Source organism: Maniola jurtina, chromosome 9 (genome assembly GCF_905333055.1).
Source record: "Maniola jurtina chromosome 9, ilManJurt1.1, whole genome shotgun sequence".
In the NCBI taxonomy this organism is placed as follows: Eukaryota; Metazoa; Arthropoda; class Insecta; order Lepidoptera; family Nymphalidae; genus Maniola; species Maniola jurtina.
In genome coordinates, this window is record NC_060037.1 from 1,629,571 (window position 1) to 1,644,059 (window position 14,489).

Below are 14,489 nucleotides of genomic sequence, written 5' to 3' on the forward strand. Positions count from 1 at the left end.
CACCCACATCGATTTTTTTCTTAAAAAATGCATGTCCGCCATCTTGGATTTCAAAATAAATGTCGTTATCAAAATCAACACACTGGAAAACTCTGAAAACGACATCCATATTAGTTTTTGTTAAAACGGGGTAGTTGAGGTTAATAAAGTAGGGTGCGTGGGTGCGCGGACCACTAAAGTGGTCCGCGAGCATGCAGAGTTTGTTCCAACGAGTAGACCTTCAGTATTAAAACGATAGTATTTATTAAGATACAAAATTAACCGCGAAAACACAATAAAACGACACCCATATCGATTTTTTTCTTAAAAAATGCATGTCCGCCATCTTGGATTTGAAAATGAATGTCGTTATCAAAACCAGCACCCTGGAAAACTCTGAAAACGACATCCATATCATTTTTTGTAAAAACGGGGTAGTTGAGGTTAATAAAGTAGGGTGCGTGGGTGCGCGGACCACTAAAGTGGTCCGCGAGCATGCAGAGTTTGTTCCACCGAGTAGACCTTCGGACCCTGATCATCTTTTGCCAAGAAACCACTCTTCCATCTTTTATAGCCTCCGAGATAGACACCGACGAAATTTGTACGGCGGCCATCTTGTTTTTCCAAAATTTTCCACTTTTCCTATTAATCGTTTACTACATTCTTCAAAGATTGCGAGTTTCAACGAAATCGGTTGGAAAACAAAAGAGTTGCAAAAATCACGTCGGTCGCCATTTTGTTTTTCTGAAATGTTATAATTTTTCCCTACTCGCCTTCCCCACCCAAACACATCTCCCCTACATTATTGTATCGTTTTCTGTCTCTTTCTAGGAGAATGAGACATCCGATATTCACCATACAAAATGTATGGGAAAATAAATTCCGCCATTTTGAATTTTTTTTCTATTCATCGAGTAGACCTTCGGACCCTGATCCTCTTTTGCCACGAAACCGCACCTCCATCTTTTATACCCTCCGAGCTGGACGCCGGCGAAATTTGTATGGCGGCCATCTTTTCTTCGCCATTTTGAATTTTTTTTCAGCTTTTTGGCAATTGGATGATGTCATGAATGACATTTGGTCGAGCACCCCCCACCTATCTTCAATACCTTGAGCGGACCCTTCACCCGTCTCCGACATCCTCGATCATCAGCTATTTCCAAATTTTTCCTCGATTTTTTTTTTGTTTTCTATACGAAACCATCAGTGAAAAAAAAAATTTCATACAAAATTTTACAGGAGGAGTTTTTGGGGAAAATCTCGAAAATCTCCCCAAATGTGGCAACACTGTTTACATATTTCGATACTGCTGGTTGAGTCACACAATCGATTGATACATGTCGACTTTCCAAAATGTTGCCAACTGCCTCAAAAACGTGATCAAAATTTCGGAAAATTTAAGGAAAATACAAAATGGCCGCCAACTCGTTTCACAGAAAGATTTTACACGGTTTCATAATTTTCCTATTAACTACAGGATATACCGCGCCCGATGACGTTTCAATCTTTCCTCTCGCTCGCACCCACGCGAAAGGGGATACCGTGAAAAAGACCGTGTCGAAAATCACTTTTACTTTGATAAATTCCAGTGTTGCCAGTCTCCGGTGACAAAAATACCCAAATGTCATTTGTACGAGCAAAACACGTAATCACTCATACTCGGATTTTGCTAAAAGTGCGTATTTCGATTTTTTACAATTTCCCGAAAATCTTGAAATTTCCCTAAAAATGGGGTAATTTTTTCCCACCGATCTATACCTCGAGTCTATACGTACAACCGCTTCATAGAAGCCGAATCGCTCCGATGTTGCCAACTTTGAGATATTTAACTTTTAAAATTGTGTTTTTTCGTACCTCGAACAAAACGGCCGCCATGACAGCCGCCATCTTGAATTTTTTAAAAGCACTCCCGTTCTGTCAAAATACAGGATAATTGTGGGCGAAACACGAAAAAATAATTATCCTCGACTACCCCGTCTCGGATCTGTGGCGCCGCGGTTCGGGGTCGAAAAATCAAAATTTTCAAAACGCTGCGGCTCGGCCGCCATCTTGTTTTTCCAATTTTTTCTACATTTTCTATTAACCGTTTACTACTTTCTTCAAAGTTTGCAAAATTCAATGAAATCGGTTGGAAAACAACGGAGGTGCAAAAATCACATCGGCCGCCATCTTGTTTTTCTGAAATGTCATAATTTTTCCCCAGAGGGTTCCCGAATCCGAACACAACTCCCCTACATCATTATATCATTTTCCGTCTCTTTCTAGGAGAACAATTATGTCAATGAGTCAGTCAGTCAGTGAGTGGTAATCGAGCTATATATAGTATATAACTAGTGTTTTGCTCAGTGCGCGAGCTGCTAAAGCAGCTCGCGTGACGTGGTTGGGTTAACTTTATTATACTAAACCAAATTTATTTATTAAGATACACAATTCACCCCAAAAAACCCACAAAACGACACCCATATAAATTTTTTCTTAAAAAGTGCATGTCCGCCATCTTGGATTTTAAAATAAATGTCGTTATCAAAATTAGCACCCTGGAAAACCCTGAAAACGACATCCATATTATTTTTTGTAAAAACGGGGTAGTTAGGGTTAATAAAGTAGGGTGCGTGGGTGCGCGGACCACTTAAGTGGTCCGCGAGCATGCAGAGATTATTTCACCGATAGACATTTAGATCCTGATCATCTTTTGCCAATAAACCACTCTTCCATCTTTTATAGCCTCCGAGATAGACACCGACGAAATTTGTACGGCGGCCATCTTGTTTTTCCAAAAAATTCCACTTTTTCTATCAATCGTTTACTACTTTCTTCAAAGATTGTGAGTTTCAACGAAATCGGTTGGAAAACAAAAGAGTTGCAAAAATCACGTCGGTCGCCATCTTGTTTTTCTGAAATGTCATAATTTTTCACTACTTGCTTCCACCAGCCAAACACATCTGTCCTACATTATCGAATCGTTTTCCGTCTCTTTCTAGGAGAATGAGACATTCAATATTCGCCATACATTTTCTATGGGGAAAAAAAATCCGCCATTTTGAATTTTTTTTCTATTCATCGAGTAGACCTTCGGACCCTGATCATCTCTTGCCAAGAAATCACACTTCCATCTTTTATACCCTCCGAGCTGGACACCGGCGAAATTTGTATGGCGGCCATCTTTTCTTCGCCATTTTGAATTTTTTTCCAGCTTTTTGGCAATTGGATGACGTCATGAATGACATTTGCTCGAGCACCCCCCGCCTATCTTCAATACCTTAAGCGGGCCCTTCACCCGTCTCCGAAACCCTCAATCATCAGCTCTCTCCATAATTTTGGCTTACTAAGTTTTTGTTTTCTATCTGATGCCATCAGTAAAAAAAAAAATTTTCATACAAAATTTTACAGGAGTTTCTTAGTTGAAAATCTCGAAAATCTCTCCAAAAGTGGCAGCACCGATTGCATATCTCCATACTGCCAGCCGAGATACACAATCGATTCATACATACTGACTTTCCAAAATGTTGCCAACTGCCTCAAAAACGTGGTCAAAATATCGAAAAATAAAAAAAAATACAAAATGGCCGCCAACTCGTTTCACAGAAAGATTTTACACGGTTTCATAATTTTCCTATTAACTACAGGATATACCGCGCCCGATGACGTTTCAATCTTTCCTCTCGCTCGCACCCACACGAAAGGGGATACCGTGAAAAAGACCGTGTCGAAAATCACTTTTACTTTGATAAATTCTAGTGTTGCCAGTCTCCGGTGACAAAAATACCCAAATGTCATTTGTACGAGCAAAACACGTAATCGCTCATACTCGGATTTTGCTAAAAGTGCGTATTTCGATTTTTTACAATTTCCCGAAAATCTTGAAATTTCCCTGAAAATGGGGTAATTTTTTTCCTCCAATCTATACCTCGAGCCTATACGTATAATCGCTTGATAGAAGCCGAATCGCTCCGATGTTGCCAACTTTGAGATATTTAACTTTTAAAATTGCGTTTTTTCGTACCTCGAACAAAACGGCCGCCATGACAGTCGCCATCTTGAATTTTTAAAAACCACTCCCGTTCTGTCAAAATACAGGATAATCATGGGCGAAACAAAAAAAAATAATTATCCTCGATCACCCCGTATCGGATCTGTGGCGCCGCGGTTCGGGGTCGAAAAATCAAAAATTTTAAAACGCTACGGCTCGGCCGCCATCTTGTTTTTCCAATTTTTTTCACATATTCTCTTAACCGTTTACTACATTCTTTGATAATTGCGAGTTTGAACGGAGTCCCTTAAAAAACAAAGGAGCTGCAAAAATCACATCAGCCGCCATCTTGTTTTTCCGAAATGTCATAATTTTTCCCCAGAGGGTTTTGGAAACCAAACACAACTCCCCTACATCATTATATCATTTTCCGTCTCCTTCTAGGAGAACAATTATGTCAATGAGTCAGTGAGTGAGTGGTAATCGAGCTATATATAGTATAACTAGTTTTTGCTCGGTGCGCGAGCTGCTAAAGCAGCTCACGTGACGTGGTTGGGTTGACAAGTATTAAAACGATAGTATTTATTAAGATACAAAATTAACTGCGAAAACACAATAAAACGACACCCATATCGATTTTTTCTTAAAAAATGCATGTCCGCCATCTTGGATTTCAAAATAAATGTCGTTATCAAAATGAGCAACCTGGAAAACTCTGAAAACGACATCCATATCATTTTTTGTAAAAACGGGGTAGTTGAGGTTAATAAAGTAGGGTGCGTGGGTGCGCGGACCACTAAAGTGGTCCGCGAGCATGCAGAGTTTGTTCCACCGAGTAGACCTTCGGACCCTAATCATCTTTTGCCAAGAAACCACTTTTCCATCTTTTATATTCTCCGAGATAGACACCGACGAAATTTGTACGGCGGCCATCTTGTTTTTCCAAAATTTTCCACTTTTTCTATTAATCGTTTACTACATTCTTTAAAGATTGCGAGTTTCAACGAAATCGGTTGGAAAACAAAAGAGTTGCAAAAATCATATAGGCCGCCATCTTGTTTTTCTGAAATGTCGTAATTTTTCCCTACTCATATCGCGCACCAAAACATATCTCCCCTACATTATCGTATCGTTATCCGTCTCTTTCTAGGAGAATGAGGCATTCAATATTCGCCATACAAAATGTATGGAAAATTAAATTCCGCCATTTTGAATTTTTTTTCTATTCATCGAGTAAACCTTTGGATCCTGATCCTCTTTTGCCAAGAAACCGCACCTCCATCTTTTATACCCTCCGAGCTGGACGCCGGCGAAATTAGTATGGCGGCCATCTTTTTTTCGCCATTTTGAATTTTTTTTCAGCTTTTTGGCAATTGGATGACGTCATGAATGACATTTGCTCGAGCACCCCCCACCTATCTTCAATACCTTAAGCGGGCCCTCCACCCGTCTCCGAAACCCTCAATCATCAGCTCTCTCACTAATTTTGGCTTACTAAGTTTTTGTTCTCTATACGACACCATCAGTGAAAAAAAAAATTTTCATACAAAATTTTACAGGAGTTTCTTAGTTGAAAATCTCGAAAATCTCCCCAAAACTGGCAACACCGACTGCATATCTCTATACTGCCAGCCGAGATACACAATCGATTCATACATACTGACTTTCCAAAATGTTGCCAACTGCCTCAAAAACGTGGTCAAAATTTCGAAAAATTAAAAAAAATACAAAATGGCCGCCAACTCGTTTCACAGAAAGATTTTACACGGTTTCATAATTTTCCTATTAACTACAGGATATACCGCTCCCGATGACGTTTCAATCTTTCCTCTCGCTCGCACCCACGCGAAAGGGGATACCGTGAAAAAGACCGTGTCGAAAATCACTTTTACTTTGATAAATTCCAGTGTTGCCAGTTTCCGGTGACAAAAATACCCAAATGTCATTTGTACGAGCAAAACACGTAATCGCTCATACTCGGATTTTGCGAAAAGTCCGTATTTCGATTTTTTACAGTTTCCCGAAAATCTTGAAATTTCCCGAAAAATGGGGTAATTTTTTTCCTCCAATCTATACCTCGAGCCTATACGTACAATCGCTACATAAAAGCCGAATCGCTCCGATGTTGCCAACTTTCAGATATTTAACTTTTAAAATTGCGTTTTTTCGTACCTCTAACAAAACGGCCGCCATGACAGCCGCCATCTTGAATTTTTAAAAACCACTCCCGTTCTGTCAAAATACAGGATAGTCGTGGGAGAAACCAAGAAAAATAATTATCCTCGATTACCCCGTTTCGGATCTGTGGCGCCGCGGTTCGGGGTCGAAAAATGAAAATTTTGAAAACGCTACGGCTCGGCCGCCATCTTGTTTTTCCAATTTTTTCCACATTTCCCATTAATCGTTTACTATTTTCTTCAAATATTGCAAAATTCAATGAAATCGGTTGGAAAACAACAGAGCTGCAAAAATCACCTCAGCCGCCATCTTGTTTTTCTGAAATGTCATAATTTTTCCCCAGAGGACTCCCGAATCCGAACACAACTCCCCAGCATCATTATATCATTTTCCGTCTCTTTCTAGGAGAACAATTATGTCAATGAGTCAGTCAGTGAGTGAGTGGTAATCGAGCTATATAATACTCGGATTTTGCGAAAAGTCCGTATTTCGATTTTTTACAATTTCCCGAAAATCTTGAAATTTCCCCAAAAAATGGGGTAATTTTTTTCCTCCAATCTATACCCCAAATCTATACGTACAATCGCTTCATAGAAACCGAATCGCTCCGATGTTGCCAACTTTGAGATATTTAACTTTTAAAATTGCGTTTTTTCGTACCTCGAACAAAACGGCCTCCATAACAGCCGCCATCTTGAATTTTTAAAAACCACTCCCATTCTGTCAAAATACAGGATAATCGTGGGCGAAACCAGAAAAAATAATTATCCTCGATTACCCCGTCTCGGATCTGTGGCGCCGCGGTTCGGGGTCGAAAAATCAAAATTTTGAAAACGCTACGGCTCGGCCGCCATCTTGTTTTTCCAATTTTTTTCACATTTTCTGTTAACCGTTTACTACATTCTTTAATAGTTGCGAGTTTGAACGGAGTCCCTTAAAAAACAAAGGAGCTGCAAAAATCACGTCGGCCGCCATCTTGTTTTTCCGAAATGTCATAATTTTTCCCCAGTCGACTCCCCCACCCGAACACATCTCCCCTACATCATTGTATCATTTTCCGTCTCTTTCTAGGAGAACAATTATGTCAATGAGTCAGTGGTAATTGAGCTATATATAGTATAAAGCTATATATAGTATAATAACTAGTGTTTTGCTCGGTGCGCGAGCTGCTAAAGCAGCTCGCGTGACGTGGTAAGATTATTATTATATTAAACCAAATTTATTTATTAAGATACACAATTCACCCCGAAAACCCCCATAAAATGACAGGCATTTCTATTTTTTGTAGAAAATGTAAGTCCGCCATCTTGGATTTCAAAATAAATGTCGTTATCAAAATCAGCACCCTGGAAAACTCTGAAAACGACATCCATATCATTTTTTTTGTAAAAATGGGGTGGTTGAGATTAATAAAGTAGGGTGCGCGGGTGCGCGGACCACTAAAGTGGTCCGCGAGCATGCAGAGTTTGTTCCACCGAGTAGACCTTCGGACCCTGATCATCTTTTGCCAAGAAACCACTCTTCCATCTTTTATAGCCTCCGAGATAGACACCGACGAAATCTGTACGGCGGCCATCTTGTTTTTTCAAAAAATTCCACTTTTTCTATTAATCGTTTACTACATTCTTCAAAGATTGCGAGTTTCAACGAAATCAGTTGGAAAACAAAAGAGTTGCAAAAATCATATAGGCCGCCATCTTGTTTTTCTGAAATGTCATAATTTTCCCCTACTCATATTGCGCATCCGAACATATCTCCCATACATTAATGTATCGTTTTCTGTCTCTTTCTAGGAGAATGAGACATTCAATATTCGCCATACAAAATGTATGGGAAAATAAATTCCGCCATTTTGAATTTTTTTTTTATTCATCGAGTAGACCTTTGGATCTTGATCCTCTTTTGCCAAGAAACCGCACCTCCATCTTTTATACCCTCCGAGCTGGACGCCGGCGAAATATGTATGGCGGCCATCTTTTCTTCGCCATTTTGAATTTTTTTTCAGCTTTTTGGCAATTGGATGACGTCATGAATGACATTTGCTCGAGCACCCCCCACCTATCTTCAATACCTTAAGCGGGCCCTTCACCCGTCTCCGATATCCTCAATCATCAGCTCTCTCCATAATTTTGGCTTACTAAGTTTTTGTTTTCTATATGACACCATCAATGAAAAAAAAAATTTTCATACAAAATTTTACAGGAGTTTCTTAGTTGAAATTCTCGAAAATCTCCCTAAAAGTGGCAACACTGGTTGCATATCTCCATACTGCCAGCCGAGATACACAATCGATTCATATATATTGACTTTCCAAAATGTCGCCAACTGCCTCAAAAACGTGATCAAAATTTCGAAAAATTCAAAAAATTACAAAATGGCCGCCAACTCGTTTCGCAGAAATAAATTACATCGTTGTACAACTTTTCCAATAACTACAGGATATACCGCTCCCGATGACGTTTCAATCTCTCATCTCGCTCGCACCCACGCGAAATGATCGTCCCTGAAAAAGACAAATGTCGAAAATCACTTTTGCTTCGATAAATTCCAGTGTTGCCAGTCCTTGGCGACGAAAATACCTAAATGTCATTTGCACGAGCAAAACACGTAATCGCTCATACTCGAATTTTGCTAAAAGTGCGTATTTCGATTTTTTACAATTTCCCGAAAATCTTGAAATTTCCCCAAAAAATGGGGTAATTTTTTTCCTTCAATCTATACCTCGAGTCTATACGTACAATCGCTTCATAGAAGCCGAATCGCTCCGATGTTGCCAACTTTGAGATATTTAACTTTTAAAATTGCGTTTTTTCGTATCTCTAACATAATGGCCGCCACGACAGCCGCCATCTTGAATTTTTAAAAACCACTCCCATTCCGTCAAAATTCAGGATAATCGTAGACGAAACCAGAAAAAAATTATTAGTTTCAATTTCCCGTTTCGGATCCGTGGCGCCGCGGTTTGGGGTCGAAAAATCAAAATTTTGAAAACGCTACGGCTCGGCCGCCATCTTGTTTTTCCAATTTTTTCTACTTTTTTTATTAATCTTTAACCAGTTTCTTTAAAGATTGCAAAATTCAACGAAATCGGTTGGAAAACAACGGAGCTGCAAAACTCACATCGGCCGCCATCTTGTTTTTCTGAAATGTCATAATTTTTCCCCAGAGGGTTCCCGAAACCGAACACAACTCCCCAACATCATTATATCATTTTCCGTCTCTTTCTAGGAGAACAATTATGTCAATGAGTCAGTGGTAATTGAGCTATATATAGTATAACTAGTTTTTGCTCGGTGCGCGAGCTGCTAAAGCAGCTCACGTGACGTGGTAAGGTTAACTTTATTATATAAAACCAAATTGATTTATTAAGATACATAATTCACCCCAAAAAACCCCATAAAATGACAGGCATTTCTATTTTTTGTATAAAATATAAGTCCGCCATCTTGGATCTGAAAATAAATGTCATTATCAAAATCAGCACCCTGGAAAACCCTGAAAACGATATCCATATTATTATTTTTTAAATTAGGATAATAATTTAGTAGGGTGCGTGGGTGCGCGGACCACTAAAGTGGTCCGCGAGCATGCAGAGTTTGTTTCACCGAGTAGACCTTCGGACCCTGATCATCTTTTGCCAAGAAACCACTCTTCCATCTTTTATAGACACCGACGAAATTTGTACGGCGGCCATCTTGTTTTTCCAAAATTTTCCACTTTTTCTATTAATCGTTTGGTACTTTCTTCAAAGATTGTGAGTTTCAGCGAAATCGGTTGGAAAACAAAAGAGTTGCTAAAATCACGTCAATCTTGTTTTTCTGAATTGTCATAATTTTTCCCTACTCATATCGCGCATCCGAACATATCTCCTATACATCAATGTATCGTTTTCCGTCTCTTTCTAGGAGAATGAGACATTCATAATCGCCATACAAAATGTATGGAAAATTAAATTCCGCCATTTTGAATTTTTTTTCTATTCATCGAGTAGACCTTCGGATCCTGATCATCTTCTTCCAAGAATCCACACTTCCATCTATTATACCCTCCGAGCTGGAGACCGGCGAAATTTGTATGGCGGCCATCTTGTTTTTCCAAAATTTTCCACTTTTTCTATTAATCATTTGGTACTTTCTTCAAAGATTGTGAGTTTCAGCGAAATCGGTTGGAAAACAAAAGAGTTGCAAAAATCACGTCAGTCGCCATCTTGTTTTTCTGAATTGTCATAATTTTTCCCTACTCATATCGCGCACCCGAACATATCTCCTATACATCAATGTATCGTTTTCCGTCTCTTTCTAGGAGAATGAGACATTCATAATCGCCATACAAAATGTATGGAAAATTAAATTCCGCCATTTTGAATTTTTTTTCTATTCATCGAGTAGAACTTTAGATCCTGATCCTCTTTTGCCACGAAACCACACCTCTATCTTTTATACCCTCCGAGCTGGACGCCGGCGAAATTTGTATGGCGGCCATCTTTTCTTCGCCATTTTGAATTTTTTTTCAGCTTTTTGGCAATTGGATGATGTCATGAATGACATTTGGTCGAGCACCCCCCACCTATCTTCAATACCTTGAGCGGACCCTTCACCCGTCTCCGACATCCTCGATCATCAGCTATTTCCAAATTTTTCCTCGATTTTTTTTTTGTTTTCTATACGAAACCATCAGTGGAAAAAAAAATTTCATACAAAATTTTACAGGAGGAGTTTTTGGGGAGAATCTCGAAAATCTCCCCAAATGTGGCAACACTGTTTACATATTTTGATACTGCTGGTTGAGTCACACAATCAATTGATATATGTCGACTTTCCAAAATGTTGCCAACTGCCTCAAAAACGTGGTCAAAATTTCGAAAAATAAAAAAAAATACAAAATGGCCGCCAACTCGTTTCACAGAAAGATTTTACACGGTTTCATAATTTTCCTATTAACAACAGGATATACCGCGCCCGATGACGTTTCAATCTTTCCTCTCGCTCGCACCCACGCGAAAGGGGATACCGTGAAAAAGACCGTGTCGAAAATCACTTTTACTTTGATAAATTCCAGTGTTGCCAGTCTCCGGCAACAAAAATACCCAAATGTCATTTGTACGAGCAAAACACGTAATCGCTCATACTCGGATTTTTCAAAAAGCCCGTATTTCGATTTTTTACAATTTCCCGAAAATCTTGAAATTTCCCCAAAAAATGGGGTAATTTTTTTCCTCCAATCTATACCTCGAGCCTATACGTACAATCGCTTGATAGAAGCCGAATCGCTCCGATGTTGCCAACTTTGAGATATTTAACTTTTAAAATTGCGTTTTTTCATACCTCTAACATAACGGCCGCCATGACAGCCGCCATCTTGAATTTTTAAAAATCACTCCCATTCTGTCAAAATACAGGATAATTGTGGGCGAAACATGAAAAAATAACTTTTATAGACACCGACGAAATTTGTACGGCGGCCATCTTGTTTTTCCAAAATTTTCCACTTTTTCTATTAATCGTTTGGTACTTTCTTCAAAGATTGTGAGTTTCAGCGAAATCGGTTGGAAAACAAAAGAGTTGCTAAAATCACGTCAATCTTGTTTTTCTGAATTGTCATAATTTTTCCCTACTCATATCGCGCATCCGAACATATCTCCTATACATCAATGTATCGTTTTCCGTCTCTTTCTAGGAGAATGAGACATTCATAATCGCCATACAAAATGTATGGAAAATTAAATTCCGCCATTTTGAATTTTTTTTCTATTCATCGAGTAGACCTTCGGATCCTGATCATCTTCTTCCAAGAATCCACACTTCCATCTATTATACCCTCCGAGCTGGAGACCGGCGAAATTTGTATGGCGGCCATCTTGTTTTTCCAAAATTTTCCACTTTTTCTATTAATCATTTGGTACTTTCTTCAAAGATTGTGAGTTTCAGCGAAATCGGTTGGAAAACAAAAGAGTTGCAAAAATCACGTCAGTCGCCATCTTGTTTTTCTGAATTGTCATAATTTTTCCCTACTCATATCGCGCACCCGAACATATCTCCTATACATCAATGTATCGTTTTCCGTCTCTTTCTAGGAGAATGAGACATTCATAATCGCCATACAAAATGTATGGAAAATTAAATTCCGCCATTTTGAATTTTTTTTCTATTCATCGAGTAGAACTTTAGATCCTGATCCTCTTTTGCCACGAAACCACACCTCTATCTTTTATACCCTCCGAGCTGGACGCCGGCGAAATTTGTATGGCGGCCATCTTTTCTTCGCCATTTTGAATTTTTTTTCAGCTTTTTGGCAATTGGATGATGTCATGAATGACATTTGGTCGAGCACCCCCCCACCTATCTTCAATACCTTGAGCGGACCCTTCACCCGTCTCCGACATCCTCGATCATCAGCTATTTCCAAATTTTTCCTCGATTTTTTTTTTGTTTTCTATACGAAACCATCAGTGGAAAAAAAAATTTCATACAAAATTTTACAGGAGGAGTTTTTGGGGAGAATCTCGAAAATCTCCCCAAATGTGGCAACACTGTTTACATATTTTGATACTGCTGGTTGAGTCACACAATCAATTGATATATGTCGACTTTCCAAAATGTTGCCAACTGCCTCAAAAACGTGGTCAAAATTTCGAAAAATAAAAAAAAATACAAAATGGCCGCCAACTCGTTTCACAGAAAGATTTTACACGGTTTCATAATTTTCCTATTAACAACAGGATATACCGCGCCCGATGACGTTTCAATCTTTCCTCTCGCTCGCACCCACGCGAAAGGGGATACCGTGAAAAAGACCGTGTCGAAAATCACTTTTACTTTGATAAATTCCAGTGTTGCCAGTCTCCGGCAACAAAAATACCCAAATGTCATTTGTACGAGCAAAACACGTAATCGCTCATACTCGGATTTTTCAAAAAGCCCGTATTTCGATTTTTTACAATTTCCCGAAAATCTTGAAATTTCCCCAAAAAATGGGGTAATTTTTTTCCTCCAATCTATACCTCGAGCCTATACGTACAATCGCTTGATAGAAGCCGAATCGCTCCGATGTTGCCAACTTTGAGATATTTAACTTTTAAAATTGCGTTTTTTCATACCTCTAACATAACGGCCGCCATGACAGCCGCCATCTTGAATTTTTAAAAATCACTCCCATTCTGTCAAAATACAGGATAATTGTGGGCGAAACATGAAAAAATAATTATCCTCGACTACCCCGTCTCGGATCTGTGGCGCCGCGGTTCGGGGTCGAAAAATCAAAATTTTCAAAACGCTGCGGCTCGGCCGCCATCTTGTTTTTCCAATTTTTTCTACATTTTCTATTAACCGTTTACTACTTTCTTCAAAGTTTGCAAAATTCAATGAAATCGGTTGGAAAACAACGGAGGTGCAAAAATCACATCGGCCGCCATCTTGTTTTTCTGAAATGTCATAATTTTTCCCCAGAGGGTTCCCGAATCCAAACACAACTCCCCTACATCATTATATCATTTTCCGTCTCTTTCTAGGAGAACAATTATGTCAATGAGTCAGTGAGTCAGTGAGTGGTAATCGAGCTATATATAGTATAACTAGTGTTTTGCTCGGTGCGCGAGCTGCTAAAGCAGCTCGCGTGACGTGGTTGGGTTAACTTTATTATACTAAACCAAATTTATTTATTAAGATACAAAATTCACCGCGAAAACACCATAAAACGACACCCATATCGATTTTTTCTTAAAAAATGCATGTCCGCCATCTTGGATTTCAAAATAAATGTCGTGATCAAAATCAGCACCGTGGAAAACTCTGAAAACGACATCCATATCATTTTTTGTAAAAAACGGGGTAGTTGAGGTTAATAAAGTAGGGTGCGTGGGTGCGCGGACCACTAAAGTGGTCCGCGAGCATGCAGAGTTTGTTCCACCGAGTAGACCTTCGGACCCTGATCGTCTTTTGCCAAGAAACCACTCTTCCATCTTTTATAGCCTCCGAGATAGACACCGACGAAATTTGTACGGCGGCCATTTTGTTTTTCCAAAATTTTCCACTTTTTCTATTAATCGTTTAGTACATTCTTCAAAGATTGCGAGTTTCAACGAAATCGGTTGGAAAACAAAAGAGTTGCAAAAATCATATAGGCCGCCATCTTGTTTTTCTGAAATATCATAATTTTCCCCTACTCATATCGCGCATCCGAACATATCTCCCATACATCAATGTATCGTTTTCCGTCTCTTTCTAGGAGAATGAGACATTGAATATTCGCCATACATTTTCTATGGGAAAATAAATTCCGCCATTTTGAATTTTTTTTCTATTCATCGAGTAGACCTTCGGACCCTGATCATCTCTTGCCACAAAACCACACTTCCATCTTTTAT

At 39.1% G+C, this 14,489-nt stretch overlaps 1 protein-coding gene across 2 annotated transcripts in view; it reads left to right on the forward strand.

Annotated features, from left to right (window-relative positions):
- Positions 1-14,489, forward strand: part of LOC123868373 (tektin-B1-like) — a 36,111-nt gene that overhangs the window by 4,369 nt on the left and 17,253 nt on the right. The gene's annotated exons all lie outside the window — the stretch shown is intronic.